Raw genomic sequence first — 25,817 nt, 5'->3', positions numbered from 1 at the left:
TGCCTTCAAAAAATTAGTGCCTATAAAGTTGTGGGGATTGGTGTCTCCTATAGGTTGGTCCCTACAAAAATTATAATAGTAGGTTGATGCCTACGAAATTTCTAGTTTAGATAAATCCCTCTCAATTATAGTTCCACTCTTGGATGGGAAAAATTACACTTTCTAGAAAGTATGAACGGTTGTGTATTTAAAGTGTTTTGTTGTTAATGTTTGGGTTTCTATTGAAGATTGATATAAAACTTGAGATAGTTCTCCAGTAGATCTAGATTTAAGAAGGGCCTGTTCAAACAATGCAAAATAAATGAACACAATCATGTGTGGTATTGTCAAATTAAAGTTCATCAAAGCAATGCAATATAAGTCTGCCAAGGATATATGGGATAAGCTCATTAGGGGAGTTTTGTGGTAAAAAATGGGCCTCAAAACAAAAATGCACTAATAAAATTAACTTTAAAACAACCAATAGGATTCAAGATGATGATGCCATCCCCAACGAAGAATATTTCGAAGGGAAAAGAAGAAAACTACTTCTTTTAATTGTTTTTTTGGTTTATATCCTTATATGTTTACTCAAATGCCAATTTTATACATCCATTAGATGCATAATGAAATTCCACATCCAACAAGTCACCACTCCTCATAGTATTGAGTATATCCATATTGAAAAAATATGAAAATATATGAAAAAGGATGTTGAACACGTTTCTTTCATGTATTTTCATTTTCAATGTGGGTCTACTCAAAACTATCCAGAGTGAGTATCTGTTGGATGTGGTATTTAATTCTGCATTTCATGGGTGTCTACACTTGATGTTTGAGTAAACCTACAAGGAGATAAGGAAAATGTACAATAAAAAAGTGGTTTTCTTTCTTTTTCTTTAAAAAATAATAACTATTATTTTATTATTTTGCTTAGGAGGCCCATTTTACACCTAAAAATTCCCCTAATGCTATAACATCTACAAAGAAGATGAAAAGGTAAATAAGGCCAAACTTCAAAGTCATTGAATTAGGTTTGAAAGTCTAAAAATGAATGAGGATGAAAATATTGCAACATTTTTTCTTAGAGGTTATGAAGTGATAAATACCATTAAGGGCCTAAATGAAAAATGTGATGAATAAAATATTGTTCAAAAGGTATTAATAGATCTTCTCATGAGATTTAACGACAAGATTTCAGTCATTGAGGAGATGAAGGACCTAGAAAAATTGACAATGGAGGAATTACATGAAATTTTGACAACCTATGAAATGAGGATTGGAAAATAAAGGTTAGAACCAAAGGAGTTTTCCTTCAAAGTCTCAAAGAAGTAAAATGATGTTTAGGAATTCCTAAGTCATGAGTTAGATTTAGAAGTTCCCCAATACGTGAGAAAGTTGAAAAAGGGATTTCGCAAGTACAAATACAAGTTACCTCTAAAATGCTTTGACTATGGTATAATAACCCACTTGCTTCACAATGTCCATATTATAAAGTATAATATTAAGAGAATCACAAAGAGTATGAGAATATAAGTAAATCTAAAAAATATAAGAAAGGAAAATATGAGAAAAATAAAATATTTTATTCCAAAGAATACAATTTCTCACCAGAAGATAATGATGAGTGAACATCCGAGGAAGAGTTAAATAAATCCTTACTTATGTCCATATAAATTAAACATATCTACTAAGATGAGTCAGACTCTAAAGAAGGAAAATGTGGAGTTGAACTTTAAGGAGAACTTATTAGCACTCTGATGATCTAATGAAGATCGGGAGAAAGAACATGAAATCAAAAGAACAATTACTAAATGCATAAAGAGAAAATCATTATTCTATTAAATAATCAATAAATATCCCAAAGGTTCAACTAAAAGAAGAAAAAGAAACAAAAAAAACCCCGATAAAACAACTAATTGATGAGAAAAATATTTGTGAGAGATTGGAAGATGAGAATGAATTCCTAAAATGGGAAATATCAAAGAAACTTGAAGAGAGAGACCCAAATTCAGAAAAAAAAACAAGTAATCATCCATCTAAAGATGGAACTTGAGGGAGCAAAAATAAGATAGGAAGTCTTTTCAAATTGACTATTAGAATGGGAAAGAAATTGTGAGAACCTTGAATAAAAGGTAGTCTCTTTAAGAAAAAAATATCAAAAAACCTAAAGCTCAAATGGATATAAACTTAGGATTTACAAAGAGATTTGAAGCCCTCTATAGCATCCTCAGTAATCAAATATCACCAACAATCAATACTAGTATGGGTTATAAAGAGCATTTTGAGATCTTGAAATGATAATCAAGCACAAAGTCCCCCAAAAAAGGAGAGGCCATCATCTATGTAAACATGCTTAGAGGAAGAACCACTATAAAAAATAGAGGAACCTACAACGGAAGAACCATAAAAGAAATGATCCTATTATCTTCACAAAAGACACTCAGAATAAGCCAAGGAATTAACAAGAAAAATAGAAGGAATTTAGAAGGGTCACTCCTCCATGAAGGTTGTACACTTTCAAGTACCCATACATCTTATATGGTTATTGTTTTTCATTTCATAACTTTTGTTAGAAGTCCACAAATTGTAGATCCTATAGATATATAAGAAATGAAAGTGATAGATCTAGTCAGTCCTTCATGCCCAAATTTGGAAATTCTTATAAGAAAAATGCATTTTCTCCTCTCTTTGATTAAATTGAATATTATATCTGTAATAATTTTGGGCACAGGGAAAGTGAATGTAGAACTAGACCCATGAAATCTTATAGGAATCAATAGAAAGAATAAACTAACAAATGTAAAAATAAATAAGAACTCATTAGAATGTCAATGTTATATTCACAATGGATGTTCAAAGGATGTGATAAGGGAGAAGAGCAAGTTTCTCTCCTTGAGAGCAGAAAACGGAAGAAGTGTAACCTTTGGAAATGATGCACCAACCAAGATAAGAATAAAAGGGATAATAAATATAAATGAAAAGACTAAAGTTAAAAATTCCTTATATGTCGATGGTTTGAAGCACAATCTTCTAAGTGTAAGACAAATGTTTGATCAAAGTTACGACTTCACATTTTGCTTTAAGGGATGTGAAACAAGGAAATCAGAATCAGGAAAAGTGATAGTCAAATAATTAGAACTCATAGCAATGTATGTCTTTGATGGATCCAAAGAAAAATGTTACATAAGAAATGTGGTTGAAAATCTCCTACAACATAGAAGAATGGGACATATTAGCTTTGACAATCTTAAGAAAATCAGCAATATAGAAGAAGTAATGGGCATGCCAAATATATCAAAGCCAAATAAATATATATGAAAGCCATGTCTATTTGGAAAACAAACAAGAGTACACTTCAAGACAAAAGAATATTCAACATTTAGACCATTGTATATAGTTCATACAGATATATGTGTCCTTTCTAGAAATCAAACCTTAAGAGGAGAAACATACTTCATTCTTTTCATAGATGAGTATACCATGGAAACATGTGTCATGCTACTTAGAGAAAAGAGAAAATTCCTTATAAAATTCAAGGTAATCAAAGCTCAAATTGAAAATGAAATCGATATAAATATTAAGTGCTTGAGTTTTTATAGAAGAGGATTGTTTCCTTCAAATGAGTTCGAGGAATTATATGAAGAGCACATAATCATAAGACAATATTCTTTATCATGGCTTGATTCAAGCCCATGTAATCTATGCACAATTTTAGGGATCCATCTTTATTCTTTAAAAAAATCGCTAATGCCCCTCAGGGTCAAATTCTAGGTCTAATAATACCCAAATATGATATATCTTTTAACTACCTTTGAAATTCACAAAGTTCTAGGGTCATTATCCTATAGGATGTTGATGCTTTATATAGTAGATGAAGGTATTCCCTTCTAGACAACAATGTATAATATATATTATATTATGTACAACAATTTATATATATATATATATATAAAAATAATCATTAATTAATTAATAATAATAAGAGAAAAGAAAATAAATGTCTATTACTGAAAAGACGCCCTGACTATGTATGTATATCAGGCCCTCAATTGTAACCGGACATCAATAAATATATCATATATAATAATTACCAAGATCTGAAAATAAGAAAGAATTCAACATGGAAAATATGGGTTAAGAGCCCATGGTATTTTCCAAAACAACTTCCTAAAATAATTTGTTACCAATCCATAAATTTCATTTTACTGGATTAAAAATAATTCATATATCATTTCGTAATTTTTTTTTTTACTATTGGTGGTTTATAAGTCCATGGTTTTGGTAAACATTGGCTTGTTTCTCCTACCATGTAAACCAAAACAAAATTGTTTCTTAAAGTGAAGTGCATGTTAATAAAAACACTACTCCATAGTTTAAAAAAAAAAAAGTAAATTTAATTTTCCATTTACAATATGGTGTTGAATCTCAGAGTAGAAGATAGGCTAGGTGGAGTAGAAAATTTTAGATAATGGAAGCATAGAATACTTCTCATCCTAGATGAAAATGATCTCTTGGATTATGTCAAGAAATACATCCCAGAACTAGAAGAGGGGTTAAGCCAAAGTATAAGAAGAATGTGATAAATGCCAAGAGGATCTTGTCAAATTCAATCCAAGACCATGTAATTCCTCTTGTATCATAATGGAAGGCAACAAAGGAAATGTTGGACACCTTATTAAGATTATATGAAAGAAATAATACAAGTAGGAATCTAACTCTAAGGAATCAACTAATAAATTTAATGATGAAAAAATAAAATTTAGTTTCTATCTACTTCATGAGGATTTCTCAAATCAAGTATTACATAGCAATTATTGGAGATTCAGTGGATGATGCAGAGCTTGTGACTACTGTTATCACTCAGGTTGTCCCTTGGCTCCTTAAGGGATACGGCCGAGGTAACGACAAAACAATCTTTGGATTGTAGGTCCTAGCCTACCTGCAGTCATAGAGGGCTCTCTCTTTAAAATTTAGCTTTGTTTTGGGTTGATTTTAGGCTAGTTATGCTGTGCATGGGTTTTATTTTGATTTTGGTGGGAATGAGGATGTTTCAGACAGAGTTGGGATGCATAGTGGGAGAAGTTTAGACCATTGGGCATGGAGTCATGGAGTAGGGCTGCTGGTGCATTTTCTTGGCCACAAGAGGAACTACAGAGCATAATAGTTTAAACAAGGAACAATATCAAAGCTGGAATAAGGATGAAATGGATGTCAGGGAATGAAAGATAGCTAAGCAGCTTTCATTATGCTAACAGAGGGAAGGCGAGTAAACATTATATAGGAGCAATTAATGATTACTAAATAACAATCGTATAAGAAAGAACTAGTGTAAATATGAGCAAAGAAGTTTTCATATTTAGGACTAATTCAGAAGAAAACATGGAGAAATAATAGGAATTGAGAACAGAATACAAATAAGCAATATCTGAACTATTCTTTCTTCCTACAATTTAGATCATGACATACAGATGATATAGCATACATAGAAACAAGAAACAAGGGAGAAAGACTTATTGTTCCATGAAGAAAGCATTAGAATTCTGTAATCTACTCTTCAGCCATCAAATCCACATCAACAGTCTAGACACAAGGTATTCCAGCAATCTCTGTTCATTAAATCTCTCGAAATACACAGTGCAAGTCCAGAAAGAAGATTATCGACCAACCAACCCTTTAAACATTGAATCAGGGTGGTTTATATAGGGAAAATATCCCAAAATATCTATTACAGCAGATCTTAAACAGATCTGCGGGAAATGAGTGCTTTTTAATCTAAGTTATCCTGAAATAAATGCATAATGATCTATCTAAGTGCTGCGCTGGGCAGCTGCCTCAAAAATGAGTAAATATGGTCCTTTGGAGCTCTGTGCTGGCTATCCCTGCAATAACTGTGTCTTGGGCCTTGCAGCACCGCCCTCATATGTCTTAAATGCTTTAATCACTGATCTGAGAGCCTTGAATGGCTTCACCGCTTTCTTTGACTTTGTTTGGAGGCCATTCAATGTTCACCTGCTTTGGAAATAAAGATTTCCACTAAAAAGACTTAACTGATACTCTTTGCCGCATCCTGATACACTTTGACACTGAAACTGGGCCTTTTCCTTACTCTGATATTCTTTAAACTGTCTAATCGCCCCTTTCTGTCCTTTCAAGGCAAAAATAACTGCTGCTGATGTCTTCCGTGGCCTTTGGAATGCTATCGGCGCATGGCCGATCAAAACAATGCTAAATCTGGAGAAAACTGCCAAACAGAGGAGGATCTGTATGCTGCTGACTCTGTTGAGGCCAAGGCTGGCTTTCTGGAGCAAAACAAGGCTTTGGAGCGATCCAAGATGGCTTCAGGATGCATGCATTCCCTTAAACTAGAGCCAGGAGTGGGCGCTGGAAGAAATCCTGTGTAAAATGGCCATTTTCTTTAAAACAAGCAAAAAACCCATTTACACGCAAAAATCGCAAAAATCTGGGGCGGGAGCAACACTGTTCATCAGATTAAATCACAGTCATTGGATCCAGCGCGGGCCTATCCAACGGCTGGCGCTTACTCAGCGATCGGTGGATCAGCGGTCCCAACACATAAAAACCCCCGACGAGCGATATAGAGGGCAGACCTGAAAATGCATTAAGGCCCATTTTATTTGAAATTGGGTCCGGCCCATCAGCGAACCCAAATCGGCGGAGTTTAACAAAAATGGGTCATCGGACCCGAAATCCCTTCAAAACTGCATTTTATGGCTTTTCGGGTTTCAAAAGGGGTGTACAGTACCACCACCTTTTCGGACCCGACACACATTAGGCTCCACTTTATTTCTTTTCGGCTGCGGAATATCGGAGCATTCCCTTTTCGTTGTACAAAGGGCCTTTTCGGACCCGAAAAATCTATATGCCGCACTTTGTAATTTTTTAGCTCCGCTGGTCGGAGCCATATATATGGGAATGCTGCGAATGAATATGGGCCGTTGATCCGGGTGGGGGCAATGGACGGATGCGATCTAATCGCAATATTGCTATCGGCGGGGACCGGGGGCATATATATGCGCACATATGAGTTGTGATATGTCGATCGGCGAAATCGCAATCGACATTTATCAATCGGGCTCACATATATATTTTGTTGTAACACATGACTCCCCCTCCCGACTGCGATATCGCATCGGAGGGGGTCCAAAAGGAACCCTTTTGCAATCAGAGCAAGGTTTTTGCATAGAATGGAGGCCTTATGAAATCAGAGGAGCATTCTTTGATATTTTGGATGGATTATAAGGCATCGGAGGGGGTCCGATAGCCCAAAAAGGAGGAATTTCATGCCTTGAGGGTTTTTTAATGGTTTTTTGCATGATTTTTTGGGTTTTTCATGCCTTGGAAGGAGTCCAAAGGCACTTAAGAGGAATTTTATGCGGTTTGAGAAGGGTTTTAAGGCCAAACAAGGGGTTTATGCCTTGAGAAGGTGAAAAGAAGTCAAAAAGATGGTTTTTATACATATGGAGGGGACTTTATGCATAGGAATGAGTCCTAGATGCATTGGAAGATGATTAAGGAGGAAAATGAGGGTTCTTACTAAGTTTCAGGCAAACTTAGTAATTCCCAAGCACACTTATGGTTATTTTTCAACCAGGGGGAGGGGATAAGTATATAGGGGAGCTATTTAACATAGTTTTAGTAGGGGAAGGGGAGATAGATAGGGATTTACATAATAGAGTTAGTAGTTAATATGAATTGTGATGAGAAAAGCGCTAAGTATGGAGATCTTAGGCTGAAAAGGAGAAATAAGACTTGTAGAGGAAGTATGAACATTCCTTGAGTAAAGCAGATCTTTATGAAGGGAACTGATATGAAAAATGATGAGACTAAGAGATATCAAGCAAATCTTGACCTCTTTAGGGGAAGTTAGTGAGTGATTTGGGGAAGAGGAAGAAGGGGGAGTTAAACATGCCTCGCTTGAGCTCCTTCAAATGGAAAACTGCCTCAAACTTGTGATATGAATAGATATGACAATTGAAAATATGAAATGGATCACAAGCTATGATTCTGCAACCACAAAACTACTTACCCGACCTACTTGCCTAGCATTTTCTCTTATTTTTGGTTTGGGTGCACTTGAACTAGCATACCCAGCTTTTCATTCTTTTCTTCTTGTTGTCCTTCTATCTAAATCTACACTTATTGCATCCAGGGGCTCAGATTAAGCTGTTGAGTACCCAAGATTCTCTACCTATCTACAAATCTGCCAAGATTAAACAGTTTGGACAGATATTCATCTCTATATTCTAAAACAAGAAATTGAAACCTAAGGAGGCCAAGATTAAGCTGTTTGGCCTTCCCTTAATAGAAAACTCATCAAAATGGTTTAACTCATCAAAATTTGGAATACAATAGTGGCATTTAGACTAGCACACTCTCATGGCCTCTTCTTTGGCCTCTTAAGGAAATATGGAACATTGCAGCATGCAAAGTATGACATATTTGGCATGTAAAAATGTCGATAGGAGGCTAACAGTGGCTCCACTTGGGGATGGATTTTCCTTGTGAAAAGCCAAGAACAGCAGGTCAGACTGCCTTGATCTTCTATTGTTGCTGTGGACTGAAAAATTTCTTTGTGCTGGCTGCTAAATGTGTGAAACTTTGAAATATGAGCAGCACTCTCCTTCAACTGAATTGTTGTGAAAATGAAGCACTGCCTGCTTTCTTCTGCGTGCTTAATATTATGTGCAATTGCCTGAGAATGTGCCTTTGAAAAAGATTCAAAACATGGAACAAAACTGGAGTATTTCCCTTATGCTGTCTTGAAAAAAGTTGCTGATGAAAAACTGAAAATACTCCTTTCTTTTGGTTCTTTTCTTCAAAATTGCTACACTGATTCCTTTATCGGCCTACTGCAAATATTAAAATAAAAGTGGTGATAATACAAGTATTTATGTACAAATATAATACAGCTGCGTTGTGTTCAACAAAAGGGATCCTGATAGTGCTTTAGCATTCGGCCATTGACAGGGCCTTCTTCAGTTTGTGTGCCATCCAAACTCTTCAGAAAATATGTATTATTGCCTTGCACAGCTGAAATAATAAAGGGGCCTTTCCACAGGGAGTCGAATTTGCCGTGCTTTCCTTTGTCCTCTCTTCTTGAATCCCATCTTAAAACTTTGTTGCCAATGTAGAAATCCTCAGCCTTGGTCCTTTTGTCAAATGCTTTCTTCAGCCTCTCTTGCACAATTTGAGCTCTGTCATACACTTGCTCTCTGATCTGCTGCAAATGAATTGTTTGATTTATTCTTCGTTGAATATCATTTGGTTCTGCCTGAATCTCTTGTAACAGCTTCATAATGGAAATGCCCAAAGAAGATGGAAACCTGGCCTCCATACCATATACTAGCTCATAAGGGCTCATCCCAATGGATCTCTTAGTTGAAAGTCTGTCTGCCCATAGGGCATTTGTGAGCTTTCTATGCCAGTTCTTCTTGTTTTCTTCTAAGATTTTCTTGATAATACTAATCAGGCTCTTGTTGGATGATTCGGCCAAGCCATTACCTTGAGGGTAATAGGCTGTAGAGTGGCCTAAGGTGATATGAAATTTATGGCAAAAATTGATCATCTTTTTGGATTTGAAGGCAGCAGCATTGTCAGTAATGATCTTCTCAGGGCAGCCAAATCTGGAAAGGATATTGGTTTCAAGGAATTGGATAATGGTGGAGTCATTGGCCTGCCTGCATGGGATGGCCTCAATCCACTTGGTAAAGTAATCTGTGGCTGTTAGAATCCACTTGTGCTGGCCTGAGGAAGAGGGATGGATTTCTCCAATGAAGTCAAGACCCCATTGTTGAAAAGGCTTTTCGGTTGAGATGGGCTTAAGGGGCAAGGGCAATAGCTTTCTTTTGCCCTCAAAGATTTGGCATTTGTGACATGAGATAGCAAACTTCTTTACATCTGCAAACAAAGAGGGCCAATAGAAACCAGCCCTTAAAATTTTATCAGCTGTGGACTTCCAATATAGATGTCCTCCATAGTCCCTTGCATGGAATTCTTTCATGACATTGTTAGTTTCATTCATGGTTAAACAATTAAGCAATATGCCTTCATGATTTTTCCAAAATAATGCACCATCTAAGACACAAAACTTTAAAGCCTTCATTTTTAAAAATCTTTTCTTAGTTCTGGACAATCCTGGGGGAGCAAACAGGTTTAACAATACAAAGCATATATCAGCATACCATGGGGATTGCAAAAAGGTTTCACTGATCTGTGGAGTCGCCAGCTCGTGTTCATTGTCCAGTTGGTTAATGTCTAAGGCTTGAAAGTTTGTTTCGGACATCAGTTTGGCTAAACCTTGTCCCTTTATGAGCTTGGTGGGTTTTATCTCAATGTCATACTCAAGGATGTTAGCAATCCACTTGCCTCTTTTGCCTTCTAACCCCTCTTGGGTTAATATGTCTTTTACAACAACATTTGGGACATAAGCAATCACATGTGAATATAAAATGTAAACTCGGAAATCCTTGATGGCCTTAACAAGGGCATAGGCCTGCTTTTCCATTATTTGATATTTCAAGGGTGCATCTCTAAGGGCTCTGCTAAAAAATGCAATTGGCTTTTCATTTCCCTGATCATCTTTCTGCAAAAGGACAACGGCTATGGTGTGTTCAGATGCAAATGAAAAAATGATGAAATCCTTATCAAATTGAGGGCTTGTGAGGACTGGAGCTTGGGTTAATGTAGTTTTTATGCCCTCAAAGGCTTGCTTGGCTTCTAAGGCCCATTTTACCTTGGAATCCTTCTTTAACATGTTATTCAGCATTCTTGTTAACTCAGCCAAGTTTGGGATAAATCTCCTTAGGAAATTGATCTTTCCTAAGAAAGCTTGCAACTCTTTGATGTTTCTTGGATAAGGGACTTGCAAAATGGCTTGGATCCTTTCCGGATCGATTCTAATTCCATCTTTTGAGATAATATGGCCCAGCAATTTGCCTTCTTCTAGGCCGAAGAGAGACTTTTTGGGGTTCAAAGATATGCCATATTTTCTGCAAGTTAGGAACACTTGTCTCAAATGTTTTAGGTGCTCTTGATCAGATTTTGAGAAAGGGGTTAAGTCATCAAGGTAGACCACCAAGAAATCACGGATTTCCTTGGCAAAAGCAATGTCCATTGCCCTTTGAAAAGTGGCACCTGCATTCTTTAGCCCAAAAGGCATTTTCACATATTTAAAGGTTCCCCACGGTGTTGTAAAGGCTATCTTGTCTTGGTCATCCGGGTGAACAAGTATTTGATTAAAACCTGAAAAGCCATCTAGCAAAGAAATTCTGGAAGACCCCACTACTCTTTGTAGAATATGGTCCATCTTTGGCAATGGGTAGTGGTCTTTAAGGGAGACTTGGTTCAAGTTTCTCAAATCTACACATAGTCTAATCTCACCTATTTTCTTTCTGGTGGGAACAAGATTGGATACCCATTCTGAAAATCTAATGGGTGCTATGATACCTGCTTCAAACATCCTCTTTACTTCTTTCTCAATCAAGGGGAGAAGCACAGGATTGATTCTCCTTAGTTTCTGTTTGAAAGGCTTTTGATTTGGTTTCAAAGGAATGGTATGTTGAATGACTGAAGTATCATAGGACTTGAGGTCCTCATAACTCCAGGAAAAAACATCTTGGAACTCTTTAAACAAGTCAATATACTTGGGCTTCTGATCTGGTGGCAAAGATTTGGACAGTTTTATCATTTTGGGCTTTTCAGCTGTCCCAATATTACAGTCTTCAATTGCAGCATTTAAGGGCTGCATCTTTGGTTTCCTAGGGATATCGTTTGCATCAAAGATGTCTTCTAATGGAGTGAGACCAGCAGGCAGAAAATTGTCCTTTAAATCCAGCACTTTGGCCTCTGCTTCACCTATCTCATCCAAATTCATTTGTTTCAGCTCTTGAATGTTTTTGTCATAAAAAATAGTTGGGTGCAGCATTTGTTTTGCTGCTTCAGCTGTTATGGTCTGCTCATTTTGGTTTACTGCTTGCTGTGGATCCTCCATGGCATCCATATCAATTTTTAAGCTTGAAAATTCTTGCTGTAAAGTGTTGTGGCCACCAACAACCCCCCTCTTTGTTTGGTATTAGCAATAACACCAAGCAAATGGGGACCCTTAATAAAAAATCCAAAAAACATACTTATGAAAAATTTTGTATTTCAACTCCTTAAAGCTGTATCACATCGCGAGAAGAGAATGAAATGTTTTCTTATGAGCATAATAAACTGCGAAGAAGCGACGTGAAATTCATCGCATCGCATACATTATGAAGCGCTCTTAAAATAAAAATCTAAAAAAAAAATCTCCGACGGCCGATATGCGACGTCGCATATCACAACATCGCATAAGCAGCACACAATGATTGAATGACTAAGCGCAATCTGCGATCTGCGAGCTGCGATGAATGCGATTTGCGATAAATGCGATCATAAATTTCTGCGATGACACATCTTGACGATGCGATCCGCAAATTTGCGATGCGAGTCGCAGAAATCACCCATCGCAAGTTTTCCTCGGCGTGGTATTCAAGGAAAGTTGTCCGTAAACCAAAATTGGGCGCGCGCCTTAAAAGAAATTAATGATTGTACGCCAAAGTATTCAAGAAGGACAGTTTTGTGTTTTTCGAAGAGTCAGTTAGTTATGGGTGTCATGATTATGCATTCATAAGAACTTAAAGCTTTCATGTCAATCTTTATTATCATTACTCTCTTCCTTTGCGTAAACTGTAAGACAGGAAATAACATGAAGCAATGTGCAGGAAACATCTAAGGAAAAGGGGAAAGCGTCAATGCTCGGAGAATAGAGAAGAGATCCCTTCAGAAACGGATGTCGCATGCAACAGGATCACAGATTCCAGAGTATCACTCAACAGATGCTGATGTCAACAGGCCATCCAACGCCCAGAGTCAAAAGCGCACAAAAGCAGCATGTTTACAAAAGATCCTGAAGCTTATGCTGGGTAAAGCAAAAAGGAAAAAATGCGCTAAAGAAGGAAAACGCACCAGAAAAGCCTGGAACAAAGAACGGAGGTAGTTTTTGATGCAGAAAATTGTTCAGAAAGAAAAGTCCCTAACTTATTCAGTCATTCGCAAGGCCGGAAACCGAAATAGCAAAAGTAGAATCAGTTTGAAAGAAATTTGGGTTATTACCAAGTATACACGCAGTGAATACACCCAGCCAGAGGAAGATTCTCGAAAATATCTTCTAGTTTACCAGAAAGTGGTGCCAGCGCTTGTTATTTCTATTTTCATAGCTCAAACGAAAGCAGAAGGCGACCAACCGACTCTTCCTAGGCGAATGTTGCATGCTTGAAGCACTAAGGAGCAAATACAGAAATGGTTAGGAATTAGATTCAATTTTTAGAAATAGTTTTACTTTAGCAGAAGGGCGGTCATTTAAAACCGTATCCTAAATTTATGTAATTAAGTTAATTAGTTAGCAGTATTTAAACCCTTCTCATGCATTTAGAGAAGGGTCCAGAAATTTGTCAAAAGCTTGTCCTCAGAACATGCACTTTTGCACCCTCAGAGGAGGTTTTGATGAATGGATGGATCGAGATTTATTAATGTTTTCATTTTAATGTCTGCTACTGATGTTGCACTTTTGTACTCTTAGTAGATGTTAGAACAAGTAGAGATAAATCGTTTTTGCTTGAAGATTATGGGTAGGATTAGTCATAAATGGTACTTTTATCTCTTGGCCATTTCTGCTTATATTCTTAAAGTGATATACAGTTTTAGTTGTTTATATGTCACTGCATGAATGTATGAGTTACCATTTGGCACTTTTGTATGGTGGAGTCATTTAATTATGTTTGATATATGAATAACTTATTATGCGATATGATGTTCGCAATTGTTTTGCCTAAGTTTTTATGCAAAGTGGTTTATCTTAATTGATTTCTATTCTTATGATAGCTGAATGATCTTTATTACCAGTTATTGTTTGAAATCTCTTTAGATCGCATAATAGAAGAAATTCACCCCGGGTTAGCGTAGATTAGATGTGTTGTTTCTCATTAGATTGCAATAGCATAGAGTTAGTTTAGAATTTTGAATTAAATTAGCTTTAAGTACTCTTATATCAGCATCATCCAACTCTACACACACACACACACACCCTTAAATTGGGAAACCGGTCCCATTATCCCCAGTCAGACCCGCTATACCAAACGGATAAGGAGCTGCCAACCAAGGTCCAGACCGGGTGGGTATCCCCCTTGTTGTTGACCCGATTTTCGAGGCTTCAACATATTTGGCGCTAGAAGGAGGGCCCCAACTATGAATGGCACCTAAATCAAAATCTAAATACCATTCTGAGAGTAAATCGCCCTCATCAACTCCCCCGACTTCCGCAATACGTTTAAATCCAGAGTCGGAAGTCGCTCAAGTATTAACCGCTGCTACATACCCTAATATTTCAGACCAATCTACCATTGAATCCCCTAAAGTTCAAACTCTGATTCACAAACTCCAGGGATTTTCTATTTTTACACAGGGGTCTGATAAATCTCAAAGCAGCGTGACTTCGCAGTACAATCCTGCTCTCCCCCTGACCAGATTAAAGAGTGAAAAATTTGGCATCCAGCCAACTGAATTCCCTCTCCCCCACCAGGAAAAGAGCAAGGAAAACACCACCAGAGTCTGACAGTGAGACCCTTTCATCTACATCGTCCATTTCAACTCCCTCACCGCGAAGTCAGCCACCCACATCTCCATTCCAAACCACTCATCCATCTTCCACAACCCCTCTTCTTCAATCATCTAAAATCATAATATCTTCATCTTCCCAGCCTCAGGGATCATCCTCTGCACTTTCATTTACTAGCAGCTCAACGATGGCCCAGTCTCCATGGAACAATCCTGGGGCAGTTTTAATGCCTCCACCCCTGAGCCAAATACCGGCCCATCCTGAGAAATGGCTACCCAAATTCAATCCAAAAGCAGGCATGCTAGCTGAAGAACACATTAACAATTTCATGCTTTCTGTCAATCTCAACGGAGTTACCAACGAGGATGCTGTTGTCCGGCTTTTTCCCTATACAATGCAAGGAACAGCCAGGTCATGGTACTTTTCATTACTTTCCGGGTCTATCACAAGTTGGGACATTTTTCAAAGTCAATTCCTTACCAAGTTTGGTGATGACAGATCAACGACAACGTTAATCAATGACCTATCCAATCTTAAAGCCGAGGCTAGAGAACCCATCAAATATTTCAATTTACGGTTCAATAAAATCCTCAACAAAATTCCCACTGCTTCCCAACCCAGCGAAGAAGTACGATGTGAATGGTATATTACAGCCTTACCATCAAACTTAGCAATCTTCGTGGATAGGGCGAATAAAACAACCTTAGTTGAAAACCTCACAGAGGTGATAGCAGTAGAGAAACGCGTAGTAGCCCTGGAAAAGAGATCTACGATAGAGGAACGCAAATCTAAAAAAGTCACCTTCAAGGAAGACTCCAAGAAGAAACAAATGAAAGATCCTTTTGATTTGGAAGGATTGCAAAAAGTATTAAAGACCATGTCCAATGAGACGATTGACATAAAAAAACAAGTAGCAGAAACTTCTTCAAAAAATCCCTACAGAGCTTTTAAAAGAGGCCCTTCAATGGATGTGAAACCACCCAACGCTATCTCAAATGTCGAATCCGAAGAAGAGGAAGAAGAAGAGAGTACCACTGAAGGGCAGACCGATGACGAAGAAGTTGTGGAACTACAAGGAATGTGGGATTTCATCCTCCCACAAGAAGAAGATCAAGAAGCGTTTCTGGTTAGCACACGAAGCAAAAATCAACTTGATCCTCCCCAAACTACCCCTAAGCAGAAGGGCGCAAGCCCTGCAGCAAAAGATAAAGTCGCAACAAAGAAAATGACTGCTAAAGCGACTCAATCTAGCCCAGTCCAACCAGATCAAACACCTCCATCAAGAACACTGATAGTTTCGGATGAAATGGAATACAATATTATTGATGACATGAAAAAGACTAGGGCTAATATCACTCTTTATAAATTGAGAAAATTGAAACATCAACAGAAGATAATGATAAAAGAATTACATGCCGTGCCTACTACATCTTTGCCTACAGCTGTAGCTTCCCACAACATGGGAATACCTCCAATCAACACGATCAATAAGATGGATCCAAATGACATCGCCTTGATTGGAGGAAGATCAAGGTCTCACACTCCCCCTTTTCTTCTCACTTATGAAATTTTCAATAAAAATGTGCACAATTGTTTGGTAGATTCTGGTGCTTCAACGAATATTTTACCTAGATCAATATGTGCCAAGTTGAATGTTCAACCACAAAAATCCGTAGTGCGCATAGTTCAGCTTGATCGATCTCAAGTCGAAGTGATTGGTGAACTTAATCAAGTGACCATAAGATTGTCGTCTAACCCGAAGGTATGTCAGGTTATTGACATTCTAGTAGCTGATATCCCAGAATTCTATGGTTTGATTCTTAGCAGGGATTGGTCCAAAAAACTCCATGGATACTTCTCAACCGACTGGTCGCACATGTGGTTACCCTACAATGGTAAACCAAATCAAATAAAGGTTGAACGAGAGTTACACCAGAAGTACATACTGACAGAATTGGAAGGAGAAAATAAAGCAATAGCATATAACAGTAGTATCATAGGCAATTACTCGATAAATTCTTTCCTCGGCAATTTCAATGCTCATACATCACCTTACTTAGAAAATTCAGTTTTGTCCCAAGTCGAAATTTTTTCCCAGACTGATAATTTAAAGTGTGTTAATTTTGTAGATAAACCTGTAAATACATCTTTGTTTTGGAAATTATATTTTGATGGCTCTAAATCTAACGAAGGAGCAGGAACAGGGTGTGTTCTGATTAGTCCAGAAGGAAATAAGACGATGCTTACGTGCAGACTTGAATTCGATTGCACAAACAATACAACGGAATATGAGGCCTTGGTGCAAGGCCTGTACAAAGCAATCAGGCTGAACGTCAAGTATCTTCAAGTCTTCGGAGACTCTGAGATTATCGTCAAACAGGTACGTAACACCATACATTGCCTATCAGGTCATTTGAAACACTATCAATCTTTAGTACAAGATCTGACTGAGCATTTTATAACATTCAATATTTCGTCAATCCCAAGACTCCAAAACGCGAGCGCGGACCTTTTAGCTAACGTAGAATCTAAACTTATTCCCTTCGAATATTTTAGTCTGGATAGATTCTCAATAGAAATAATCTTTACGCCATCCATCCCTGACAACATTACAAATTGGAGAGTATTCAATGACGATCCTGATATTGTAAATTTTGTCACTTCTGAAGGATCCTACTCCAATCAAATAATCGACGAAGACCATCACGATCGACAAATACAACAAGATAGCACTGATAATGCTATACCTAAATTGGTGGTTAAGTTGGAAGACTTATACGATTTTAAAAGTCGGTTTAAAAGGTCTACCAATTCGAAGCTCTACAGTTCAACTCTGAACTACGAATTAGTAAACCTAGGAACATATAATAAACCACAAAACATTAATCTAGGCCACGGCCTAGCCCCTGAAGAAAAACTAGTGTATATTCGTCTTTTGAGACAGTACAAAAATGTTTTTACCTAGAATTACGATGAGCGGAAGACATACGACACTTCTATCATTCAACATACTATCTCTATGATTGACAACGAAAAACCTATCCAACAGAAACTTAGAAAAATCCACCCCAATTTAGAAAATCAGATAAAAACTGAGCTAAAAAAGTTATTAAAAGCCAGAATAATTTTCCCCGTCAGACATTCCAAATGGGTCTCCAATATGGTACCCGTTAGAAAGAAAAACGGAGATATTAGAATCTGCATCGATTTTCGGAATCTCAACAAAGCCTGTCAAAAAGACAATTTTCCCCTCCCACCTATGGAGCAGATATTACAGGCAGTAGCAGGCTCAGAACTAATGTCTTTTTTGGATGGATTTTCAGGATACAATCAAGTGCTGGTACATCCCGATGATCAGTTAAAAACCACATTTCGAACTAAATGGGGCACATACGCATATCGGAAGATGCCATTTGGTTTGATCAATGTCGGCGCTACATTTCAGAGAGCCATGGACATTGCATTCAAGGGTTTAGTCAATAAATCTGTAGTAATTTATTTGGATGATATAACAGTGTATTCCAAGTAGCGAAGCGACCATCTCAAAGACTTGAAACAAATCTTTCAACGATGTTTAAGGTATGGGATTTCACTTAACCCAAAGAAATCTTTTTTCGCATTAAGTGAAGGAAAACTTCTAGGATTCATAGTGTCAAAATCTGGTATTCACATTGAGCCTGACAGAATCAAAGAAATTTCTGAAATATCCCTACCTCATAACAAAAAAGCCATGCAATCTTTCCTTGGTCAAATCAATTTCGTGAAGAGATTTGTCCCATATTTTTCACGAATTGTTTCTCCTTTGCAAACCATGATTAAAAAGAATTCAAATTTTAAATGGGGTCAAGATGAGCATGAAGCATTCAACCTGATCAAACAAGCTATCATTAACGCTCCATCTTTAGCAACCCCGAATTTTTCAGAATCTTTTATCTTATACACATTTGCCTCAGAGAAATCATATGCTGCGATTCTAACTCAAGAAAATCAAGAGAAAGCGAAAGCTCCAATCGCATTTTTTAGCTTGAATTTACAAGGTGTTGAACTCAACTATTCAGACGTCGAGAAACAGGCATATGCTGTTTTCAAAGCGGTCAAATATTTCAGACCTTTCTTACTTAAAACCCATACTAAGGTCATAGTACCGTTTCCAGCGGTAAGAAATCTTCTAATACAGAAGGATGTGGGTGAAAAAATAGCAAATTGGATCACCGCTTTACAAGAATACGACCTTGAGATCAAACCAGCAAGCATTGTAAGAGGTCAAGGATTCTGCAAAATGTTGGCTGGAGCATCGCAAATTCCTGAAAATTCATCTGAAGAGGTACACATGTATGAGGTAAGCCCAAACGATGCAGAACCATTATATGCTGAAACCATTTATTATCTTAAGAACGGGTATGCTCCATCACACCTGGATCACACCAAGAAAAGAGCTCTAAGATTGAAAGCTAAACAATATCAGCTCATAAATGATGTTCCATTTAAAAAGAATTACGATTCTGTTATTCTTAGGTGTCTTGAGAAAACTGAAGCCGAAAAGGTTTTGTAGGAACTCCACGATGGACCAGCAGGCGGACACTATGCTGGAGACGCTACTGCACATAAAATCTTACGTGCAGGGTATTATTGGCCCACGCTATTCAAAGACTCACACAGTTACATGAGGAAATGCCAAGTCTGCCAAACTACTGCAAGGAGACAAAAGAAACCGTCCATGCCACTACAGCCGGTAAACATCGAGCAACCATTCAGTCAGTGGGGCTTGGACATAATAGGTGAGATCGTTCCTCACTCTTCTAAGCAACATAGATACATCCTCACGGCAACAGATTATTTTACTAAATGGGTAGAAGTAGTTCCTCTCAAGACAGCTAATTCTGAAAACATCAGTGAATTCATAGATCAGTTTATAATCACTAGGTTTGGATTGCCAACGACTTTAATGTTTGACAATGCCTCATACATTTCTGGGAATGCCATGACTAAGTTTGCACTTAAAAGAGGGTTCAAACTGAAATATTCGGCCAACTACTATTTGCAAGGTAATGGATTAGCTGAGTCAACAAATAAAAACCTAATTAGGATTATTAAAAGAACAGTTGACCAGAACCAAAAGAATTGGCACAAAGCTTTGGTAAATGATTTATGGGCAGATAGAATAACGAAGAAAGCTTCAATCGGCACTTCTCCCTTTAATTTAGTTTATGGGAAAGAAGTGGTTCTTCCAACTCACTTAGTCATCCCCTCTTTGTCTTTAGTACAATACATCGATGAAGTATCTACTTCCTCCATACAACTAAGACAAATGGAAATAATTAAATTAGAAGAACAACGAGAACAAGCTAAGAAAACCCATGCTCATCACCAAGCGCTAATAAAATCCTCTTTTGATTCAAGCATAATGACCAGAATTTTTTTCAGATGGGAGATCTAGTTTTGAAATGGGATAAGGCTCATGAAGAAAAGGGAAAACATACAAAATTTCAGAAGATGTGGCTTGGTCCTTTTCAGATTGTAGAAGTCATAGGCCCATCAACGTTTGTGTTGCAGGATTTAGCAGGTAGAAGGGATTCTTTGCCTGTTAATGGACAAATCCTTAAAATATATTTTCCATAGAAGATTACTCTTCTATTCTGTAGGATAGTTTTAGTTTTTCTTTTTCTTTTTTTTCATAATAAAACTAGTTGTAGATGGTTACTACAGGGGCTCACGAAAAAGACACCAATTCTCTATCAGATTTTGATTTTTTTTTGCTTGTACAAGTAGTAAAATTTTCGAAAAATCTGATCTTTATTATTGACAGATAGAGTTAACTTTAGCCTAGATATGATACTAGTTTCAACTTCAAAAAAATTGATGAAAGCAACCTTTAGCGAAGAAATTGTTTTATATCAGCACAATGAAAGGTATCAATAACAAAATAAATATTCTCTGTAAAACTGCTGTTTTCAAACTCTATTATTGTCATCCAGAGCTTTCTTAAGGAAAAACAATGACTTCCTCCCTGCTAAAGAAAATCGCAGCATTCAGAGGAACAATCCGAGAAAACACTATATCTCAAAGAATAAGAGGTCTCATCACGAGCCGGCTTATCATGATCACAGATATTATAACTTGCTGACTTTGCCAATACTATCCACCAAAACAGGACAATGACTCAAGATTGTTGCAATCAAAAGATAAGGGGTCTCATCACGAGCCAGCTTGTTCAGCAAAAGTGTAAATCAAGTGAATGACTGTGTCATAATTTGGCCACCAAGCCAAGACATTGTTCTTTAGAGATAAAAAAGGAAAAAAGTGTCAAAATGGGTTTTTCTCTGAAAAGTTGTAAATAGCCTTAAACAGGATAAAGGATCATTGTTGGGTAACAGGTAACCCTGTCGAGGCTATGGACGCCTGCTGGCAGCAGAGGCTCTACCTACGACAAATGAGCATATTTTAAAAGCCAGCACACAGAGAAGACCTTATTTTATCTTTAAAAGACCAAGTAATGGCTGATGTAAATGCAAGGACTAAGCCTGAGGAAGCAAACAATTGGAATAGGAAAAGGTTGAAACGAAATATCATTGATAGGATAAGGCATAATGTACTCTATCTGTCCATAACAAAATTTAGACTTTTGAAAAATTTTCTGCTTTGGAAGATAAAATCCAATAGAAAAACAGAGATAACTGGTTCTTCCCAGTGAATCGCCATTGTTGTGGCCACCAACAACCCCCCTCGTTGTTTGGTATTAGCAATAACACCAAGCAAATGGGGACCCTTAATAAAAAATCCAAAAAACATACTTATGAAAAATTTTGTATTTCAACTCCTTAAAGCTGTATCACATCGCGAGAAGAGAATGAAACATTTTCTTATGAGCATAATAAACTGCGAAGAAGCGACGCAAAATTCATCGCATCGCATACATTATGAAGCGCTCTTAAAAGAAAAATCTAAAAAAAAAAATCTCCGATGGCCGATATGCGACGTCGCATATCACAACATCGTATAAGCAGCACACAATGATTGAATGACTAAGCGTGATCTGCGATCTGCGAGCTGCGATGAATGCGATTTGCGATAAATGCGATCATAAATTTCTGCGATGACACATCTTGACGACGCGATCCGCGAATTTGCGATGCGAGTCGCAGAAATCACCCATCGCAAGTTTTCCTCGGCGCGGTATTCAAGGAAAGTTGTCCGTAAACCAAAATTGGGTGCGCGCCTTAAAAGAAATTAATGATTGTATGCCAAAGTATTCAAGAAGGACAGTTTTGTGTTTTTTGAAGAGTCAGTTAGTTATGGGTGTCATGATTATGCATTCATAAGAACTTAAAGCTTTCATGTAAATCTTTATTATCATTACTCTCTTCCTTTGCGTAAACTGTAAGACAGGAAATAACATGAAGCAATGTGCAGGAAACATCTAAGGAAAAGGGGAAAGCGTCAATGCTCGGAGAACAGAGAAGAGATCCCTTCAGAAACGGATGCCGCATGCAACAGGATCACAGATTCCAGAGTATCACTCAATAGATGCTGATGTCAATAGGCCATCCAACACCCAGAGTCAAAAGCACACAAAAGCAGCATGTTTACAAAAGATCCTGAAGCTTATGCTGGGTAAAGCAAAAAGAAAAAAAGGCGCTAAAGAAGGAAAACGCACCAGAAAAGCCTGGAACAAAGAATGAAGGCAGTTTTTGATGCAGAAAATTGTTCAGAAATCAAAGTCCCTAACTTATTCAGTCATTCGCAAGGCCGAAAACCGAAATAGCAAAAGCAGAATCAGTTTGAAAGAAATTTGGGTTATTACCAAGTATACAAGCAGTGAATACACCCAGCCAGAGGAAGATTCTCGAAAATATCTTCTAGTTTACCAGAAAGTGGTGCCAGCGCTTGTTATTTCTATTTTCATAGCTCAAACGAAAGCAGAAGGCGACCAACGGACTCTTCCTAGGCGAATGTTGCATGCTTGCAGCACTAAGGAGCAAATACAGAAATGGTTAGGAATTAGATTCAATTTTTAGAAATAGTTTTACTTTAGCAGAAGGGCGGTCATTTAAAACCGTATCCTAAATTTATGTAATTAAGTTAATTAGTTAGCAGTATTTAAACCCTTCTCATGCATTTAGAGAAGGGTCCAGAAATTTGTCAAAAGCTTGTCCTCAGAACATGCACTTTTGCACCCTCAGAGGAGGTTTTGATGAATGGATGGATCGAGATTTATTAATTTTTTCATTTTAATGTCTGCTACTGATGTTGCACTTTTGTAGTCTTAGTAGATGTTAGAACAAGTAGAGATAAATCGTTTTTGCTTGAAGCTTATGGGTAGGATTAGTCATAAATGGTACTTTTATCTCTTGGCCATTTCTGCTTATATTCTTAAAGTGATATACAGTTTTTAGTTGTTTATATGTTACTGCATGAATGTATGAGTTACCATTTGGCACTTTTGTATGGTGGAGTCATTTATTTATGTTTGATATATGAATAACTTATTATGTGATATGTTGTTCACAACTGTTTTGCCTAACTTTTTATGCAAAGTGGTTTATCTTAATTGATTTCTATTCTTATGATATCTGAATGATCTTTATTACCAGTTATTGTTTGAAATCTCTTTAGATCGCATAATAGAAGAAATTCACCCCAGGTTAGCGTAGATTAGATGTGTTGTTTCTCATTAGATTACAATATCATAGAGTTAGTTTAGAAGTTTGAATTAAATTAGCTTTAAGTACTCTTAGATCAGCATCATCCAACTCTACACACACACACACCCTTAAATTGGGAAACTGGTCCCATTATCCCTAGTTGGACCCGCTATACCAAACGGATAAGGAGCTGCCAACCAAGGTCCGGACCGGGTGGGTATCACCCTTGTTGTCGACCCGATTTTCGGGGCTTCAACATAAAGTCAAGAAATTGTTAATCTATGCATCGTTTTCAAACACTTGCCAATCTTTGACATTGTTAGGGACTGCAGGCCTGTGCTTTATCTCAGCTGTAAAGTGGTGATTGGGCTCAAAAGGAAGCTTGCAAGTGCTAGCAAAAGTAGCTAGGCTGTGTGCATGTAGATTATGGCTTCTTGGAATTTTAGCAAGTTGGGATTCAGTGAAGGTATTGAGTATTGCAGTGGCAGCAGTCCTATAAGCTCTAAGCCTTCTATCATTAGTGACAAAATTGCCTTTCATTTGCTGTATGATTAGGTCAGAGTCACCTAGAATGGAAACTTTGGCAGCTCCTAGAGATTTGATTAGCTTAAGGCCTAAAAGGAGGGCCTCATACTCTGCCATGTTGTTGGTACATCTGAAGTTTAATCTATAAGCATGACCCTCTGCATGATTGTTTTGAGTATTATGGATCCATACTCCTACCCCTGCTCCTAACTTATTAACTGAACCATCAAACTCCAAATACCATAAGATTTCTTGCTCTTGACTAGTATTGAGAGTTTCAACCATTTTAGGAGTGCGCAGATTTGAAATTTCTGTTTGGGGAGGTTCTTCTAGTATGCTGATTGCATTGGTTGTTTCGACAGTTTCATAAGTATGGGCAACCGATTCTTCGTTGATGTGTGTGTCTAGTTCTAAAGCCAACGGATTATCATCAGTGGGAGGAGACATATCATCATTAAACAAAATAAATGAATCCGTATCAGAATAGATTGAGTAAATTGGAAAATTTTGGGGCTTTTCCTCACTACTTACCACATAGTTCATTAGTGTTTATCTATACAGTCTCTTTGGTTGCCCAAAGACTGATATAGTGGCATAAGAGAGGTCTAATTGGAGAGATCCTTGGAGTTTTTCTCCCCATGATCTTGACAACAGCATGCCATACTTGGGTGGAATGTCAGCAACCACCACGTCCATTAGGATTGTTTTGGGATATTGGACTAAAGACACACATAAGTCTTTGATTAAGACTAAACACTTGACCTGACTTGAGTCAAAGGAGGATAAATCTTTGTAGGGTCTTGTAACATCAAGGTTTAGCTTCTCCATTACAGCTTTGGGCATAAGGTTGTGTGAGGAACCTGAATCAAACATAGCATTGTGCAAAACTTTGTCATGTATGTGCAGGCTGACATAAAAGGGTAGAACAGCTCCATGTGCTGATTTGCCATCGAATTCAGGTCTGAAAAGGAGCTCAGGTTCATCATCTAATACATTCACTTCATCCCTAGTCTCTGGCATTTGCAGCGATCTTTTGATTTGCTACCTATAGATATCATGTTTAGCAAGTTCAGAGAGAGGGATAGATATCTTCAATTTACCTATTTCTGCCTCTAAATCGAATTTTTTCTCCGATTGGGTTTTAGTATTGTGACTGGCAGATTTTTCTTTTTCAATTGCACTTTCAGCGATTTGCTCTTGTTCTTCATTGATTTCTTGAACTATTTCTGATTTGGAAAGGCTTTTAGGAGTGCTGTTTACATTTTCCTTTGAGGGAGAAGATACAAAAGGCTGATTTTTAGAGGGCTGAACATCTGTGACATCCTCTATGGTCACTTCTTTTGGATTTGGGACTGTTTTATCAGCAGGTTCTATGAGAATAGCTTTATCCTTTATCTTCTTGGGCTGTTTGGTATCATTTGGTTTAACCTTTTCGAGCACATCTATGGTTCTTGTCCTCAACTTATACTGTTTGTGGACCTCATAAACAACTGAATCATAACCTTGTTTAAAATCAAAAGACTCACCAGACTTAGTCCGAAATTGATTCATATCATTGTCATCTTGGTCTTCTTGGGTTAGAAAAACTTGTTGCTCACTCTTCAAATCTATCAAGTTCATGTGAGTGTCCTCTGTCTGCTCACTAGATGTGGATGCTTCAGCATAGTTTTCATGAAAAGGAGGTCTTATATCATGGTCGGGGCTAGCCCTTCAACCGTTTGGGTTTTGGTTTTTCCTAAAATTTGGGTTTCTGATAGTATTGGTTTGTTGTCCTTCCCATGATGTTTTTCTTTCCATGGTTCCCATTCTATCTTCAAAATTGTTCACCTTATTTAAGATTGCATCCAACTTTTGATCAGAAACTGAAGGTTCTTCTTTAAAAGTGGTTCTTCTCTCGGCCCTTGCTCTATTTCTTTTGGAAATTGGATTTTCCTCCACACTAACAGCTACATTCTTCATGTTTGCTAACGTTTGAGGGGCTCTCCCCCTCAATTGATATGCCATGTCAGTAT

The sequence above is a fragment of the Pinus tabuliformis genome, chromosome 2_2 (genome assembly GCF_031772625.1).
Source record: "Pinus tabuliformis cultivar Carrire ecotype Pingquan chromosome 2_2, CPIR1, whole genome shotgun sequence".
NCBI lineage: Eukaryota > Viridiplantae > Streptophyta > Pinopsida > Pinales > Pinaceae > Pinus > Pinus tabuliformis.
Note: the sequence above shows the minus strand (reverse complement) of the source record.